Here is an 18659-nt window from a genome sequence, read left to right as displayed (position 1 = left end):
GCATGTGTCCCAGGATGTAGGAGAGTGTCCTGCACATCACATCAAAGTTCCTCAGCTTTTCCTAATCTGGGTTTTACTTAGCCCTCTGGAAAATAATCCACTGACCATCTGCCACAGTGATTTTTTTTTTTTTTATTTTTTTTAAACGCTGCACAAATTAGGCTCAACTGTTCACTTCTCTTTTCCCATGGCTTTTGGTCACTTGCCTGCATGTGTGTTTCTCTAGGCACCAGCTTGCCACAGGCTGGGGGTGACCTTAGCAGGCCTGGCTTATTTCTCACACTTCCTGATCTTCCTAGGATGCTTTGCTCCTTGACTGGGTAGAGGGCATTCCTCCTGCTCAGCCTACCCCTGCAGTCCTCTCCTGGGAAGAGCTGAAGAACCTGCCTGAGGGGAGCATCCTTCTTATACAGATGTCCTTCTGAGGTGTATGTTGCATAAGAGATGAGCTTTCTGGTACTCTGAGCAGATGGGTCCATGCAGGACCTTGGGCAAGCACTCTTGGACTCCCCCCTGCCATGGATTTATAGCCTGGATCTGTGGTTTCAGAGGTGACTGACTGCTAACTGGGAAGCCTGCCCAGGGCTGTCCCATGGGAAAGTGAGGTGTTCAGGGTGCCAAGCACTGGGCATTTCTAAAAACGAATGCTGCAGGCTCTGTACACCACTGTTCCCTTCCTACTGGCTTCAGAGTCAGGCCTGGGATACGAGTACAAGATGGCATGAGGAGCTCTCATGGTAATTTGCTCTTCACTTTGCCCTAGTGCTTTCACAAATGGAGAGATTGGCTTTCTGGGAAGAGGCTTCATTCTCTAAAGAACATGGAAATATACAGGGTTTTTTTTTTCCTTCCTGCAGCAGATTCAGCAAAAGTGCAGCTGCCTTCACAGTCTTGAATACAGAATTGACCATTTAGTTCATCCCTAAAGGGAAATGACCATGTAGAGGAGAAAAACAGACCCCACAGTGCTTTCTGCACCCTCTAAAGTCTTTCTCAACCCAGGCATTTTCCTCTCCCAGTTTTCAAGGGTACCTGTATCCCTTCACAGGGCAAGGAAAGCTACCTGGATGCTTCAAAATCCCTCTCCAAAAGCTTCAGAATGTTTTTTTCTTCTCAAATTGAATCTTAGCAAGTTGTTTGTTAATAATGGAGATTGGGGTCAGAGGTGTGGGGTCAAAAGAGAGCAGAAGGTGCTGAACGGCTTGCTTGAAAAGGCACCACCCTGCTGCAGAGGCAAAGCACATTTCATCTGTCAAAGGCAAGAAGGCTTCTAGGTCCCAGGGGGAGGACCAGGCAGTCTTGGATCTTTTGACTTAGAGGGGCAATGTCTTTTCCATTATCCTGCCTGTTCTCCAGCCCTCCAAAGCTTTCTCTCAGTCCCAGCTGTCCCAGAGAAAATAAAGGCATGAATAATACTATTTATTGCTGGTTTTACCATAAGTGCTCCTTGGAAAAGCTACTTGCTGTCCTAAGAAGTCTACAGCCAGGTGCAGTGCCTGGGGGGATGGCAAGCAGCCCTGGCAGCTTGGTGTGCTCCCCTCTTGTGTTTTTAGTTAGAAATGCAGCAAAACCCATGTGGAGGAATAATATGGTGGGATAAGGAGGGATATTAGGAATGAAGGGCAACTGGGAAGGTTTGTCTGAAAAACAGCCACAAAACTCACTGTTTAGAAGTCAAGAGGGCACTCAGATCCCAGTAGAAAAGCCACAGGGAGCCATTCAGGCATTTCCCAGGGAGGTGGCTCCCATTCCTGGTGAATCAAGGAGGGAAAATCAAGGGGGCAGAGGAAGAGGTGACACATTCAAGGCAAAGGGAAAAGAATATTTCCAGGACCCAGCATGGTGAATGTTTATTAACATGGCTGCTGTTCAAATGCAGAAATCAAATGGCAGCATACTTGAGCCCAGCCAAGTATTTTAGTTGAAGGAATTAATGTATGAAGCTTTGTCTGGAAGAGTGTATGGAGAGAAGGTGTGGGACTCAGGTGTGGGTGAGTGATCTAAGCTCAAGGTGTTGCAAAGCAGAGAAGCACAAAGGTCCTTTCTGCTCCTGAGAGGTGGGGGAAGGCTTGAGATGTGAGGAACTGCTCTTCCTGTGCAGAATCTGGGCTGATGGGCCAGACCTCCACCAGGGAATGTCAGCCAGACTGGCTGATTTTTTTTCAGAAAAGAAAGAGATAAGTCTGGCACAGCATGGTAGATCTGAGAGTCACCATAGAGATGGTGGCTGGAGTTAGTGGGTGGTAGAGATTACCCAGAGATAATGCACGAAGGGAGAACAGAAAGGGCTGAAGGACAGGATGCTCTGGGCCCCCAGCAGAAAAGGGAGGTGGGTGGAAAGAAGAGGCAGTGAAGCAGAGATGAGAAAGGCAGCCAGAAAACCAGGGAAGGACAGAGAAGATCAGAAGGAGCAGCTTTCTAAGGCAGTGTGGCTGAACGTGTGGCAACAATTAGGAAGATCAAAGGTGAAGATTAAGCATAGCTTTGAAATCATAGAGACCTGGACACAGGACTCTGAGCAAGTGGGACAGAAGGAGTGTGGAGGAGGAGAATACCTGGGGGAGGCAGGTCAGCAATCTGAGGGGTTTCCTCTGGGCTTTGAGATGCTGGTTCTGTAAGTCTGAGGAGCCCTAGCACAGGTTAGGGAAAGAGCAGAGCAGAGAGGAGGGAGGATGTGAGGGGGCTGTCCCCCACAGGAGGCAGGACATGGGGTTGCCAGGAGAAACTGAAGGATCCAGGAGAGTCCCACCGAGGTGGCACAGGCTCCATCAAGCAGCAGAAGAGGACAGGGGCTGACGAGTCAAGGTCTCTTACATCTCTTGTGGGGATGGTGGCAGGGTGCTGTGTGGGAGGTGTATTTGCTGAGAGGAATAGAGTCAGCTAGGGAAGAGAAACAGAACCAAATCCAAATGGAACTGTTTTGAGTTGAGGAGCTGGCTCGAGTTTGGGGCTTGCACTATGGCACCATATGAGCAGTGGGCAGTCAGTGTGTGTGAGAACAAAAGCCTGTCTGGACACACTATTTCAAGTTTTATCTTCCTGGAAGTTTAGCTAAGTGAATGGCTTTGCAGCCCAGAGAGCAGAGTGCAGCTTGCTACTTGCAGCTCTCTGCTGTTAAGCAGAAACAATTCCTCTGGCACTGGATTGCTTCAGTCTCCAAGGGTGACATAATTTGTCAAAGATGCCACTGAACATTTCAGTCATACTGGACCAAACTGCCCCTTTCCAACAGGAGAAATGACCTATCTTGGCTCTGCATGAGAAGTAAAGAAAGATGGGGAGGGCCTGGAGGACAACATATGGAAAGGGAGGTCAGAGGAGAAGGAGCAAGTGAGGCAGCAGTGTAGGGTGATGGATGTAGTGCTGAGCACTCACAAAGCATTAATGGGGCTGTTGAGTCTCCAGGATGCTGACACAAAACCACCAGGACTGATTTTGGACCTTGGAGAGGAAGGAAGAGACACAGGGAACCCAAATGAGGGCATTGAAGGAGAGCAGCTCTTCGTCTGCAGGACCCAGACCTTATTGCTCTATGACATGTGGAGGGAGAGCAGAGGGGAGTGCACTGAGCACAGGGTGGAATGGTTTCACAGATCACAGAATTGTCAGAGCTGGAAGGGACCCCTAGAGATCACCTACTCCAACTCTCACTAAATCAGGATCACCTGGAGCTCATCACACATGAAGCTCTGAGCTTGTGTGGCTCTTCCAGCGAGATCCTACAATCCCTCCCACATTCAGGGTGCTGCTTGCTCCTCCAGAGACCACTGTGGGGCAAAAGGCCAGAAAATCTGCAGTGGGCTGTAAAAGACCAGAGGCTGGTGCACAAAGCAGCACAGAGCAGCTGCATCTCCTGACTGGGCAGAGGGCAGCCCTTGACCTTCTGTCAGTGAATCACTCAGAGCACAACTTTTCTCCTCTCTTCTTGCTGAAATCACATCTGGTGAGTAATGCCAGCTCCTCAAACCCTCAGCCCCAGTCTTCCCATGCTCTCTGTGTCCTGCTCACAGAAAATGTCTCCCTCTGCCCCTGTCTTGATCTTGGGTGGCAGCTCTCACAACTCCTGTGTCTCTAAAGCCTCTGCTGCCTTTTGGTATAAAATTCCTCCTGACCACCAGGTAATGGCTCCTCCCAGGCACTGTAGCATTGCTGAAGGCTTGATGTTCATTCTATTGTTGAGAACAGATGGGGGGTTATTTCCTGGGCAGGCTGTGGGTCTCTGACCCTGACTGAACAAGCTGGAGACCATCAGCATACCTGGAGATATGCCTAGACAAGCTGCATCACCTGTAGCTGATGATTTATTATTTTGGAATCAAATTTTTTATTTTGGAATAAAAAATATACTGTGCCCTACCTCAGAGAGCATGTTAAAGAAGGTACACCAGGAACTGAACACCCAGAAGTGTGAGATAAATAGGCTCAAGTCAATCAGACTCTCATTCTCACTTTTGCAACACACCAAACTCATTTCCATACGTGATGAGCCAAGCAATGAGCACAGTAAGGCTGGCAGTATACAGCCACATCTGGTTATCTGAAGGAATGCTAGAAGGAAGACTGGGTTAAAACTCAGTAAGAGCTCAGTAAGATTCAGAACCAAGCTAAGGACTTATGGAGAAGAGGCCAGAGAGGGACAGCAGATCTCTTGCTACAAACTGTGAGAGTCTGGCCAGCCAGGGTTTGTCCCCCACAGGACAGGAATGCATGGTGACCTCCTTGAAGGCATTTGCCATGAGCCACTGTTAGACATGCAGGGTTGGACCAGGCAGGCCATCAATCTGCTCCAAAGTGACTGCTTGTGTGCTTTCCCTGGGCATTAGGAAATGGTTACACTACTGGGCAGCTCAGAAACACAGGTACATATTTAGTACCTCCAAAGCTTTGGGTAATATTCTATCCAAAATGAGTATGTACAAGGGAAGGGAGAGGGAAATTAATAAGGCAACCTCAGCCTCCCTGCCCTTTCTCAGCAGCTCATCTTGCTGCCACCCTGCCCATGGCCAAGGTGGGTTCTGCAGTCAAGCAGGGAGCAGCTCTGAGAAGGGACCAGCTGCAGCTACAGGGCTGTGCAGGGTTGTGCTGTGCCCATCAGCTCCTCTGACCTGCAGGACAGTCGGGGGATGCCAAAGCTTTGCAGGGCTTTGCTCCCAGACACCATCTCTTGCTTTCCTCTGCTGCCAGCCTGTGAACGTGCTGCAAGCAGGAAAGGACAAAACACTGTTTTGAGAAGAGTGGAGTGAGTCAGTCAGCTAATTGGAGGCAAGTATCTCTTCCAGAAATGAAAGATACGCAGGAAGCTCCTTACTCTGTGAGGATGAGGCTGGGGAGTCTGTATGGCAGTGCCTGCAGGGCTGCACTGGCATCTCTGTGTTCCCACGTTGCTCAGATGAGCTCCAGGCCGTGGCTGCAGGGTCCTGTTCCCCCACTGCACAAGGGGTGAAGTCCTCAGCCTGTGGGAAGTCCTAGGATTGACCCATAGAGTAGCCAGGGCTCTGTTCAGTCAGGGATCAGAGTGCTGTTTCATAGCATCCTACCAGTTCTGATACTAAATCTCATTCTCACATCATTTTACATTCAGTCTCTGCTACTCCAGCACTGCTGAGGGTGACGGGGTCCTGGCTGAGCCACTCAGCCTTGGTTTCCACCCAACTTTAATGCTAACTCAACCACTGAAGGGTGCCTGGGCACTGAATGGTGAGGTGGCCCTTTTGGAGGCTTTAAATACTGCAGTGAGGATGGACACGGGGTATCTACACATCACAGCTGAGATCATGTTGTAGATGCTCGTTGCTTGGCAGCCAAAGGCTTAGAAATGTCAATTTCTAATTAAAACCATGCACCCAAAATCTACACACCCTCCCAAAACCCAGTATTTTTATACACTGCTCTCAGCTTCAGTAGGCACAGTAATAGCTCTCAGCGTGCAAACATCCAGGAACAAGCCACGTTTCTGCCAGGGAGGATGCAGGTGAGATACATGCACCAGCAAAGCATGAGTGTATTAAAAAAAGGAAAAAAAAAATAGATGCAACATGATAAGAAGGAAGATTGATGATGTGACCCAGGAATGGACGTGAGGAAGGCTTCACTGGAGCACACAGCACATGCAGCAAAGCCAAGTGTGCTGACCACAGAAATGACAAGAGCAGCATCTCCCTTTCCTGGACCTGGGGACAGTGTTCTGAGAGGGGAAAGTGTTGGCACTCAGTGCCAGCCAGGCAGCATCTCCCTCTCCAAGGTACCTGTCCCTTCTACCAGGGCCAGGATCCTGTGCTAGTGACTGCTCAGTGCTTGATGAAAAAGGGATTTATTTCCTCCTAAGAGCTGGCGTTTGCAGCAGCAGGAACCTGGCTGTAGGGCTGAACTGATGTGTCCACAGTTCTTGCCCAGCCAGTCCTGGTTCTGCTTGGGCAGGAGACAGAGCAACTCCAGACCTTGATGACACCAGTCCCTGGAAGGAGCAGAAGGGAACTCCACAGTAAATCAGCCTCACTGAAAAGTACAATAAGACAAATCACTGTTTTTTAAATCCATGTCATTGGATTACAGATTTGGAGATGTTGAAAATAATAATCGTTGGCAGTTCCTGGTATATAAACCTTTAGTGTCTGTATTTCTAAGCTTTTGCTACATGAGAATAAAGCTAAGGGCACTGAGAGAGGGGGAAAGGACCTGAAACCCCCCTGGCAGGGGGGCTCTGGGCTGGCAGGTTGCAGTGACATCCAGAGCCTGCCCTGGGCAGAGCTTCCCCCCAGCAAGGGTGGAAAGAGCCTCACTGGAAAAGGTATTTAATTTCTGGACAAAAGTTTGAAGAACTTGTTTTTAGCATTTTCTCATTGAATAATTCTGGGTTTCTGCTTCTCTGTGACATTCAATTTCAACATCTGAGCTAGGAATAAAAATGCATATTTTTACAACCTGACTGAATTCAAACCAAAATGCTTAGAAATGATGAAACTGTCAACAGAGGAGCAAAGCAGAGGAGGGCAGGCATCTCCAGATGTGTTTCTGGCTGAGCAGTTTATTTTCCTGATTCAGACTGCAGAACCATGGCCCAGGGGCTGCCTGATGGACACTGCTCTGGGCACCAGGCTCAGCCCAGCCCAGGGGCAGAGGTTTGGACTATTTTGGGGATGTTTTACCATGGCAAATAGACCCCAGTGCTAGGATAATCTTTTCCACCCTGTTGCCTGACTCCCTTCATGCTCCATTCAGCTGATCTCAGAAGACATTTGATTGGCAGGTTATATCTAATGCATTTGCTTTTAAATTTTCCAGTTATCTTGTAGAAGACATACTTATAAAAAGGGACTTCCATACCATGTCCTTTCAGTGTTGGGGACCCCAGAACAGGACCCAGCACTGCAGGGGAGTCTCACCAGAGTGAGAGGCACAGAGGGGGACAGTTCCTTCTCTTGCCCTGCTGGTCATGCTGCTGGGGATGCAGCAACTTCAGCATCTTCTGCCCTTTCTGAAATCCAGATCCCATTAGATCCTGTCACTAGATCCCACCTTAAGAATACCATTCCTGGCCAAATCAAAGACAACAAAAATTAGGTTTTGCTGCCTCTTTTGCAGGATACTTATTTGGGAAAATGCAGATAGGGAAAGAATCATCTTTTAGGTAGAGACAAGAGAAATACAGCTGCCAGGTAAGTGCTAGCCTTCAGTTACCTGAAGAAAAAGAGGATTTCCAGAGACTGATCCCACAACATCTGGGATTACTGAGCTCCCACAGAGCAATTAGCTCCATACCAGTGTGGAAGAAATTGTAGAAATGTTTTGAGATATTTTGCTAAATGGAGAAGGGTCCTCTGAGTGCAGGGCTGTAGGGCTGGTTTGAAGGGGCTTCCTGTAGGCTAAGGCCTGCAGTTCATGATCTAAAAAAGCCAACTATAAACGTCACAAAAGCATTACAAAAGCCTAATTGGAGTGTAACAAGGCAACCAGGTGCCCCTAATTGCCAGGGAGTGGGCATGAGCTTGTGTCAAGCTCACCTGTGCCTCATTAGGGCAGACCCCACTGCGCATGAGCAGGACCAGGGGGCCAATAAAAGGTGAGTCCTGAAGCCCAGGCTCAGCTCAGTCCTGGCCATGTTATGCAGAGAAACCAGTTGCTAAGCCGGAGTACTGCAACGCCAAGGCCCCGGGGTTTGAGACTCCTCAGAGCCTCACCCTGAGGGAGATGAGTGCTAGTGGTGCAATGAAGGTAACACAGTGCTCCAAGAGCAACTGGCTTCTCTGCAAAGCGTGCTCAGGACTGAGCTGAGCCTGTGCTTCAGGATTTGCCTTTTATTGGCCCCCTGGTCCTGCTCATGCGCAGTGGGGGCCTGCCCTGATGAGGCACAGGTGGGTTTAACACAAGCTCATGCCCCCTCCCTGGCAATTAGGGGCACCTGGTTGCCTTGTTACACTACACCTAATAGAAGTAGAAATGGCTGAGCTTTGTTTTTAAAATCACAACATGGATCATTATTATTTTTAATAATCTCCGTGCAGTGTAAGAGACCATGCTTTGGGTTTGGTTGTTTTTGGTTTTTTGGTGGTTTTTAGAATTTGGTTTTTGGTCGGCTATTAGATTCAAGGTTTGTGGCAAAACGCAAACCCTTAGGCCGACTGTTGGTGGTGCTGTGGGTAAAATTCCATGTGAGGTTAGGGCCAGCCAAAGTTTTCAGTGGTCACACTTTGCATTTGTTTGCCAGTCCTGACCCTTTGTACTTTTGGGACCCCATTCAGCAATAGGGGAAAATGGCCGCTTCGGGCTGGTAGATTCAAGGTTTGTGGTAAAAGGCAAACCCGTAGGCCGACTGTTGGTGGTGCTGTGGGTAGGGTTCCATGGGAGGGTTAGGGCTAGATAAAGTTTTCAGTGGTCACTCAGAGAGTGGATCAGGCCAAGCTGTTTGTGTGAATTTACTTTATGTAAAATTAAGACTTGTAATATATGCTAATGAATTTCTATTCATAACTACTAAGAATTCAGGGTTAAACTTAGAAAGAAGTTAACAAAGCAGCTGAGACATTTCCCTTTCCTATACAAAGCCACTGAGACATGGCATTTTCCTAGTAGAGCAATGTAACCAATACAAGGTCCTAACAGGATTAACTTCTAGCTTGGAAATAATTGAGTGTAAGTCTTTGCTTCTGTAACTCTTTTCTTAAAACAAGTCTTGTTCTTAAGAACAAGTCTTGTTCTAATTCAGGCGCCAGCTGGACAGCAAAGGATGTGAACATCTGCACAAGAAGAACATAAAGATATCACCACCAATGGATAAGAAGAAAGTTATGGCTGGGGTCTGATATCACCTTGTAACAATATAATGAAGTCAGCAAGAACTGAGAATGTACTAATGTTGTAACCTCCCCTTTTACTGTATAAATACCCTAACCCCTTTTCCCTTAACTCTTGGAACTCTTTGTCCAGCGCGAGCTGGGAGTTCCCCGGATCCAAAAATAAATACCTTTGCTGTTTAAAGACTCAAACTCTGTCTCTAAACAGTTTTGCTTGGCCTTTTTCAGCTTCATTTTGGCGACCATGGCAGGACTGGACTCCGTCGTGCCGTGATCCAGGGGGGCCCGGGGATGCTTTTGGGGCCCCCCCGATGAATTCTGTCGGATCAGCCTCCCCTACTCCCTTGTCTCTACGCGCAGATGGACACCAGACCTTCCTCATACTGAAAAGGTATTTATATATATTTGTTTGGGTTTTGAGGGCTCTAGGAAGGGGGGTTAGAGATCCCCAGTGGGATAAAGTCCCCCGGGAGGTTAGAGTTCCCCCGGGAGGTTTGGGTTCCTCAGGATTCACAGGGACGCAGGGGACGCCCCCAGGCTGAGGGATTGGAGTCCAGTCTAGTGCTGAGTTCGTCCCTCTCCGGGGTTCAGGTCCCCAGGAGAACTGAGGTTCATTCACAGCAGTGGGAAGGTGCACTCTGTGTTGTATCGTGTTGATAAAGGGTTTTTGGTAATGCTGTGGTTCATATGATCATACGGTGATTGATGACTATGTTATTCTGTTGTATTGCTTATAAGTAATCAAAGTGTTTTGAGTGTTTGGTGCGCCGCTTTTTTTAAAGAGAATTAAGTGTTTTGGGTAATCAGAGAATTCCGGGGGGGGGGTTGCGGGGAGTCTTTTGCCGTGACACCGGCAGGTATTCGTGGTTCATAGCGGCATCTTGTGACCGTAGGCGGGAAAGCAACGTGTAAGGTTTTGTGTCAGATTTCACCTGTTCTGACTGAAAGTGCGGTGTGTGTGCGAGTGACTGAGACGCAATTTAATTGCGAAGCGAGTGCGGGTCCCGATTTGCGGTTCCGTGTCACCCGCGAGGGGACCGGCCAGAGACGGACGAAGCGATTGGTGTGAATCTGGAGTGTTAAAATAAGAAGTGTGCTTGAATACTAGAATAAGTGGAGTAAGGTGTTGAAATTGTAAATTGCTGAAATCTGAATAGAATTTGGTAATCCAGAAGGGGTCCCACAGTTGTAACCTCTCCAGTAGGCATAATGGGGACTGAACAGAGTAAGGAAATTGATGCTAAAACCCTCTTGGGATGCATTTTAAAACATTGGAAAGTACTTGCTGAGATCCCTGGGGGAAATATAGGGAAAAAGACACTTGTGAAATATTGTCAAGATTGGTGGCAGCTGTATAAGCTAAATGATGGGGAAAGGTGGCCACCAGAGGGAAGCTTAAATTATAATACCATCCACCAACTTATGCTGTTTCTCCATAGAAGAGGAAAGTGGGATGAAGTGATATATGCAGACATGTTTTTCACTTTAAGGGGTAAGCCAGAATGGCAAAAGGATTGTGGAACAAATGTATCACCCCAAGATCCATTGGTTTTAGCCCTAGAACGGGATCAGAAGAACAGCGAAGTGAAGGAACGCTGTTGTGATGCTTGTAGTACAGGGAAACGATGCCTTAAGTCGAAAGAAAAAAGCAGTGATGTGGAAAGTACCATTAGCCTCCAAGAATATCAGCCTCTTGTGCCAGGATGTGGAGTACCAGTGCCAATGTCAGAACAGGAAAGCAGCAGCAGCTCCACAGAATTGGAAAGTGAGGAAAGAGAGGAATTGGAAAGTGAGGAAAGAAAGGAGTTGGAAAGTGAGGGAAGAAAGGAATTGGAATGTGTTTCGCAAAAGTTGGAGGGGGGAGACAAAAATGAAGAGAAAGCCCCAAAGGAGACAGGGAAAAAGGTGAAGAAGAAAGAGAACAGAGCAGACACCGAAAACCTGAGAGATGATCCAGGAGAAGGAACTAGCCATTCATATTATACAAGGGCAACCGAGCGAAAGGAAAAGGAAAGGGAGGCAGAAATGGCAAAGATAGGAGAAAGAGCAAAATTGGAAATAGAGAAAGCGAGATTAGAAGCAGAGAAAGTGAAGGTAGAAGCCAAAGCTGAGGCAGAGAGAGCAAGATCAGAAGCAGCAAGACTAGAGGCAGAGAAAGCTAGGATAGAGGCTAAAGCTGAAGCAGACAGGGTAAAACTAGAAGCAGAGAAAGCAAGACTGGAGGCAGAAAAAGCTGAAGCAGAAAGGGTAAAAGCACAGACCGGAGAGACAGCGAGATTAGAAACAGAGAAAGCTAAGGCTGAGGCAGAGAGGGCGAAACTAGAAGCAGAGAAAGCTAGGATAGAGGCTAAAGCTGAAGCAGACAGGGCAAAAATAGAAGCAGAGAAAGCGAGACTGGAGGCAGAAAAGGCTGAAGCAGAAAGGGCAAAAGCTCAGACCAGAGACGGTGAAGGAGAGGGAGGAAAAGAAATCCCAGAGGACTATACAATAGCCCCTCTTTGGCAAGTAATGCCCAAATTAGGAGAACAAGCATGGATAAAAGTACCATTTACCATGAGCGACCTTAATAATTGGAGAGAGGAAGTGAAAAATTTAAGGAGAGACCCAGAAGGAGTCGCTAGGAGGTTTGAATTCACTGCAAAGAATTTAGACACTGATTGGGGGGATATTGATCTAATGCTATCTGAATTATCAGAGATGGAAAGAGAACTTGTTTTAAAAACTGGGAGGGAACGGGCTGAACTGCTACAGGAGCCTGTGGATGTCGTATTTCCAACCAGTAATCCAAACTGGGATCCAAACAACCCACACCAATATGATTTATTGCTGCAATACATAAGGTTAGTTGCACGGGGCTTGCGAAGAGCAATACCGAAAGCAGTAAACTGGGCAGCCCTGTTTGAAGTAAGACAAGGACAATGAAACACCAACAGAGTTTTTAGACAGGCTTAGAGCAGCAATGAGACAATATACCCCCTTAGATCCTGGGTCAGACATGGGTAGACAGCAACTGCTGGGATTGGTAATGGGGCAGTGTTGTGCAGACATTAGAATAAAACTACAAAAGCTTGAACATCCTGCAAATAGAGATCTGGAAATTTTACTGAATGAGGCCTGGAAAGTGTACAACAATAGGGAACAAGAAAAAGAAAAGAGAGAGTTTAAGAAACTTGCCAGAATTATAGAAGCAGTACATTCAAGTCCAAGGCTTCCAAGTGCTAGAGGTAGAGAGCGTGGTTATCCCATGAGAGGGAGAGGAAGGTTTCAGCAAAATCAGGTGGAACCAAATCAATGCTTTTATTGCCACCAAATGGGACACTGGCAATGAGAATGCCCTAAACGAAACAGAACTTGGAGGGGCATCTGTTGTTCTGGTTGCTCATGATAGTGGTAACTGAAGGGGACTGGTGGGTCATTCCCTAGCAGACCCACTGGTTAAAATAAAGCTAGGGGAAGGTAAAAAGGAACTGGATTTTTTAATTGACACTGGAGCTACCTATTCAGTCTTAAATCAGGAATTAATACCAAAATCTGATGAATCTGTACATGTTGTGGGGGCGACAGGCCAAGCAGAAAAGGCTTTCTTCTTGAAACCTCTTAAATACAAAATTGGGAAACAGATGGGGATTCATCAATTCTTATACTTACCTAATTCTCCAAAACCTCTGCTAGGGAGAGACTTGTTAGAGAATTTAGGGGCCGTAATAAAATTTGATAAAAACAAACTTGAACTCCAGGTAAATGAAGAACAATTCATGACTGCCCTAAGTCTGACTATCAGTTGTGTAAAACCAGAATCTGATAATCATAACATCAATGGAATCACAGATGGAACATATCCATCCATGTGGGCAACTGATACACCTGGGAAATCAAACCAGGCTGCCCCATTGTTATTGAATTAATACCAGGAGCTAAACCAGTAAACAGAAAACAATTCCCCCTGAGGCTAGGAGATAGGAAGGGAATCGAGCCATTGATAGAGAGGTTTTTAGAATTAGGGCTATTGATAGAATGTGAATCAGATTGCAATACACCAATATTACCAGTCAAGAAGCCAAATGGAACTTACAGACTGGTACAGGATTTAAGGGCTGTAAATGAGATTACTAAGACTCTACATCCAGTGGTAGCTAACCCTTATACACTCTTGACCAAACTAAAAGATAATCTGATCTGGTTTACAGTGTTAGATTTGAAAGATGCATTTTTCTGCCTTACCTTAGCCCCAGAAAACCAAAAGATTTTTGCTTTCGAATGGGAGTTTGTTGGTAAAGGGAGAAAAACACAACTAACCTGGATGGTGTTACCTCAAGGTTATAAAAATAGTCCTACAATATTTGGAAATCAATTGGCCAAAGAATTGGAGCAGTGGGAGCGGCCACAGGGAGAGGGCACTCTCCTGCAATATGTGGATGACTTACTGATAGCAACTGAAACAGAAGAACAATGTGTTGAGTGGACAATCTCGTTGTTAAATTTCTTGGGTTTAAATGGTTATCGAGTCTCCCAACAGAAAGCACAGCTGGTGCAGGAAAAGGTGGTGTACCTAGGATAGGAGATCTCTGGAGGACAACGATTCCTAGGAACAGCGAGGAAAGAAGCCATCTGCCAGATGCCCAGGCCTGAAACGGTGAGAGACCTGCGAGCCTTCCTGGGAGTGACAGGTTGGTGTCTGTGGATGTATCAGTATGGGATACCTGCTAAACCCCTCTGTGATTTGTTGAAAGAGTCTAAATATATTCTGCTCTGGACTCCTGAGGCAGAAACAGCCTTCAAAAGACTGAAACAAGAACTGATGAAAGCCCCAGCATTAGGCCTACTCGATGTAACAAAACCATTTTGGCTGTTCTCACATGAACGCCAGGGAATGGCCCTGGGAGTCCTGGCTCAGCAATTGGGACCATACAAAAGGGCTGTGGCTTAATTCTCTAAGCAACTAGATGAAGTAAGTAAAGGATGGCCCACATGCCTGAAGGCATACTAGATTATGAAGTAATCATAAACATAGAAGAGGCCAGAAAACTCACTATGGGCCAGAAAATGACTGTATTGGTGTCCCACACTGTATCAGCAGTACTGGAACAGAAAGGTGGCCACTGGCTGTCACCTTCTCGGTTCCTGAAGTACCAGGCAAGTTTAGTTGAATCAGATGACATAACCATTCAAGTGACTAATGTTGTCAACCCAGCATCATTCCTAGGAGGAAGAGTGTCAGCAGAGCCGATTGAGCATGACTGTCTAGAAACCATCGAGGCTGTGTATTCCAGTCATCCGGATCTCAAGGAAGAGACACTCGAAGGGGCAGATGACTGGTTCTGGGATGGCAGTAGCTTCGTGAAGCAGGGAGTAAGGATGGCTGGCTACAGTAACTACAACAGAGCAGGTAATCGAATCAAATCCCTTGCCTGTGGGAACTTCAGCACAGAAGGCCGAACTCATAGCTCTTACCTGAGCCCTCGAGCTGGCAAAAGGGAAAAGAATTAATATATGGATGTACTCTAAGTATGCTTTCTCTGTCGTGCATGCCCATGGGGCAACCTGGAAGGAGCAAGGACTGCTGACTGCCCAGGGAAGACCCATAAAATATGCAGCAGAAACCCTGCAGTTGCTGGAGGCTGTTCAGCTCCCAACCCAAGTGGCCATAATGCATTGCAAGGGGCACCTGAAAGGTAACACCCTTCCAGAAACAGGTAACAGAGCAGCAGATGCAGAAGGTAAATTAGAATTTCTTTACAGAGAGGGTGATCAGCCATTGGAATGGGCTGCCCAGGGAAGGGGTGGATTCTCCATGTCTGGAGATATTTAAAAAGAGACTGGATGTGGCACTCAGTGCCATGGTCTAGCAACCGCAACGGTGGTTCAAGGGTTGGACTCGATGATCTCTGAGGTCCCTTCCAACCCAGCCAATTCTATGATTCTATGAAGTACCCTAACCCCTTTTCCCTTAACCCTTGGAACTCTTTGTCCGGCGCAAGCTGAGAGTTCCCCGGATCCAAAAATAAATACCTTTGCTGTTTAAAGACTCAAAACTCTGTCTCTAAACAGTTTTGCTTGGCCTTTTTCGGCTTCAACTCTTTGCATTTGTTTGCCAGTCCCGACCGTTCAGACTTTTTGGGACCCCATTCAGCAATAGGGGAAAATGGCTGCTTCGGGCTGGTAGATTCAAGGTTGGTGGTAAAACACAAACCCGTAGGCCGACTGTTGGTGGTGCTGTGGGTAGGGTTCCATGTGAGGGTTAGGGCCAGCCAAAGTTTTCAGTGGTCACTCTTTGCATTTGTTTGCCAGTCCCGACCGTTCAGAGCTGTAGTTGTGGAACTCTTCTCAGCTCCATCACTCACTATGGGGATTCTCCTTCTCTCATCAAACCTCTGTGCAAGGTAAAACAATTTTAATTTCCTAATTCAAGGTGCCCTTGAATGCTGCCACCAGAAAAGCATATTGCTTTGCTGGCAGAAGTGGATTTGTTTTTGCAATATGAGGGTAAGTTTGTGAGAAAGTGAAATAATAATCTCCAGTTTGTGGGTAAGGATGAGCTGAGGTGCAGAATGTTACCCCACTGCTCCCATTGTTTGTGGATATCAGTCTGAAACAGACAGGGGTTATGTTGTCATTGGGATACTCATACAGTCATTTGAGTATTTGGCATTGTGCTGTTTTCTCTGAGGTGAGTGAGATACTGGGGACTTCAGTCCTGGGAGGTGGTCAAAGAAGAGGAAAGAGCAGAGGATGCATGATATGGGCAACTAGAAAATGAGATGCAACTGCTGGTCACTCATGCAGAGCCTGTCCTAGGGGACTGAGCCAGCAGCACAATGGAAGGTAAGTCCACTCTTTTTTAAAAATATAGTTCTAAAGAAATGTCATATTCTCAATTTTTTTAAAATTGTTTTTTTTCTTTAGGCTTCAGAGCTTTTCAGTGACTGTGAAATACTGAAACTGACAGCCCAGAACTTCCCTAACTAAAGTAGTACAGTAAATGTAACAGTCACAGGATGTATAACATGAATAAATGCCCTGTTACCATTTCATCTAGGGAGCAGGGTTTTGCACTCTTCTTTTTCCTGTTCCTTCTTCACTACATCCTATTCCCTTCATTTTGTGCCTATCTTATGCCAACTGATGTCCCAAATCCACCAGTGACAGCAGCAATGAAGTCAGCAGCAGTCTATATGGGTAGTCAAGGCACTGACTGCTTACACATTACCATGTAAAACAGTGCTATGAGATAGAAACCTCCTAACTGAGAGGGGCACCAGCATGATTTCCCTTTCGATGCTCCTTCTGCATTAAACCCAACTGAGTCTATTTTGCCTGCACAGGAGCACCTTCACTCTAGGTGGAGCTGATCAGTCCTCATTTAATAAATACATTCTGCTCCTGCCACCCACTCTTGGTCTCAGCTGCTGGTGGGTGCTGGCCCCTTTTGGCCTTCCCAGGGGAGGATGTCTTGAGCTGAAATTAATGGAGTAATATGAAATATTGCCTTTGTTCTGGCCTTGCTCATCAGCACCAGGATCCTGTCTGGGATCATCCCTGGTGTGGGCAGAGGAGCAGGGCAGGGATTGTCCCCTGTGCTGGGCACTGCTGAGCTCACACCTCAAACCCTGGGCTCAGTTCTGGGCCCCTCAGGACAAGAAGGACATTGAGGGGATGGAGAGTGTCCAGAGGAGGGAAATGGAGCTGGGGAAGGGTCTGGAGCACAAAGTCTGCCCAGGAGGGGCTGAGGGAGCTGGGGGTGTTGATCCTGGAGCAGAGGAGGCTGAGGGGAGACCTTCTGGATCTCTGCAACCCCGAGAGGAGGTTGGAGTGAACGGGGGGAGTTTTTTTACTCCCAAGTAAAAGTGATGGCACAAGAGGAGATGGCCTCAAGTCACCCAGGGGAGGTTTAGATTGGATATTAGAAGAAACATCTGCCCTGAAAGGGTTATAAAACACTGGAACAAGCTGCCCATAGAGGTGGTTGATTCACCATTCCTGGAGGGATATAAAAACCTGGTGGTGGTGGTGCTGAGGGACATGGGTTACCACCAGACTCAGTGGAGTTGGGCTAATTGTTGGACTTTATGATCTTTAAGGTCTTTTCAAACCAAAATTATTCTGAGATATAGGAAGGACGTTACAGGGTTTGCTGAGGGAGTCTGTGAGCTGACACTGGATGCAAGGCACATGGGAAGCATTGCTGTCCTGAGGCCATGCTGTTCACATGGAGCTCTTGGGAAGTCCTCTGCTTGCCTGTTGGCAGGGTCAGCTGGGCAGGAGCATGCTGAAACTACAGCCTGAAAGCGACAGAACCTCGGAGACTTGGGGCAAGTGGGCAAGGGGCTGCCAGAGCCCAAACCCTGTCCCACTGCTGCCTGCCAGGGTGTTCAGGCTGGGAGATAAACCAACAACAGCATTACTGTCCCTTTCCCTGAGGAACAGACATGCCCCTGCCTTGGGCACCTTGTGAGTTACACAACTGCTTGGGGTGATATAACGTGAATATCTGAACATCAAACATGGGCGTTACTACCTGGACGTGTGCAGGTGACAGGTTTTGTTGTTCTGTGTGGGGTGTTCACTGTCAAGAGCAGTCCCTGGAGATCAGCTCCTGCTCGGGTCAGAAATAGCAAACCTGGTAGGGCCAGCACTGGGTTTGGGGTGCCCGGGTGAACTCTGCCCTGAGAATTATTTCCAGCTTTGCAGAATAATTCAGTGAGATTTTAGGGCTGAGCAGATCTTCACTTTTCAGTATTTCACAAAGATGTTTAACTTCCTGGCTCTAAAGTTCACCCGTTTTGTCATAAGCCTCAGAGGCTTGTGAAAAACGTGTTTCAGGCGTTAGGACAGAGCTGCCGTGTGGCTGAGCCCCGGACACGGCTGCTGCCGAGCTCTGCCTCCCGGCTCCTGCCTCTGCTGCTCCGGCTGTAGCCCGGAGCAGGGGCCTGTCCGGCACTCCGCACCCGGTACCAAAGAGAACCGGCCCGGGACAAGCCCAAGGTCCCGGCAGACAGAGCGGCTCTGCCCGGCCCTGCCCCTGGGGAGGGTCCGTGCTCCGGGGCCCCACACCAACCAATCCCCCGGGGACCCTGCCGGGAGAGTGGGCCGGGGTGCACTGCCCGGGCAGGGCCACAGGGGCTGCACAGCCTGAGCCGGCACTGGGCACCGGGGCCTCTGCTGTCACCCGAGGCCGCTCCAGGCGTCCGCCCTGGCGAGGCCCTGGGGTTGCTCCGGTGCCAGGCGCAGAGGAGGCCGCTGGAGCCGGCGGTGCCCGAGGGGGCGGAGAGCAGCTCTGGAGTCAGCCCAGGCTCCGGGGCCCTCTCCGGCCGCTGCGGAAGCGGATCGGCGGCGGACGGAGGGGCAGAGAGCAGCCAGGCACAGAGGGAG

The sequence above is a fragment of the Calypte anna genome, chromosome 20, assembly GCF_003957555.1.
Source record: "Calypte anna isolate BGI_N300 chromosome 20, bCalAnn1_v1.p, whole genome shotgun sequence".
NCBI lineage: Eukaryota > Metazoa > Chordata > Aves > Apodiformes > Trochilidae > Calypte > Calypte anna.
The sequence above is the reverse complement of the archived record's forward strand: the minus strand, read 5'-3'. Positions refer to the sequence as shown.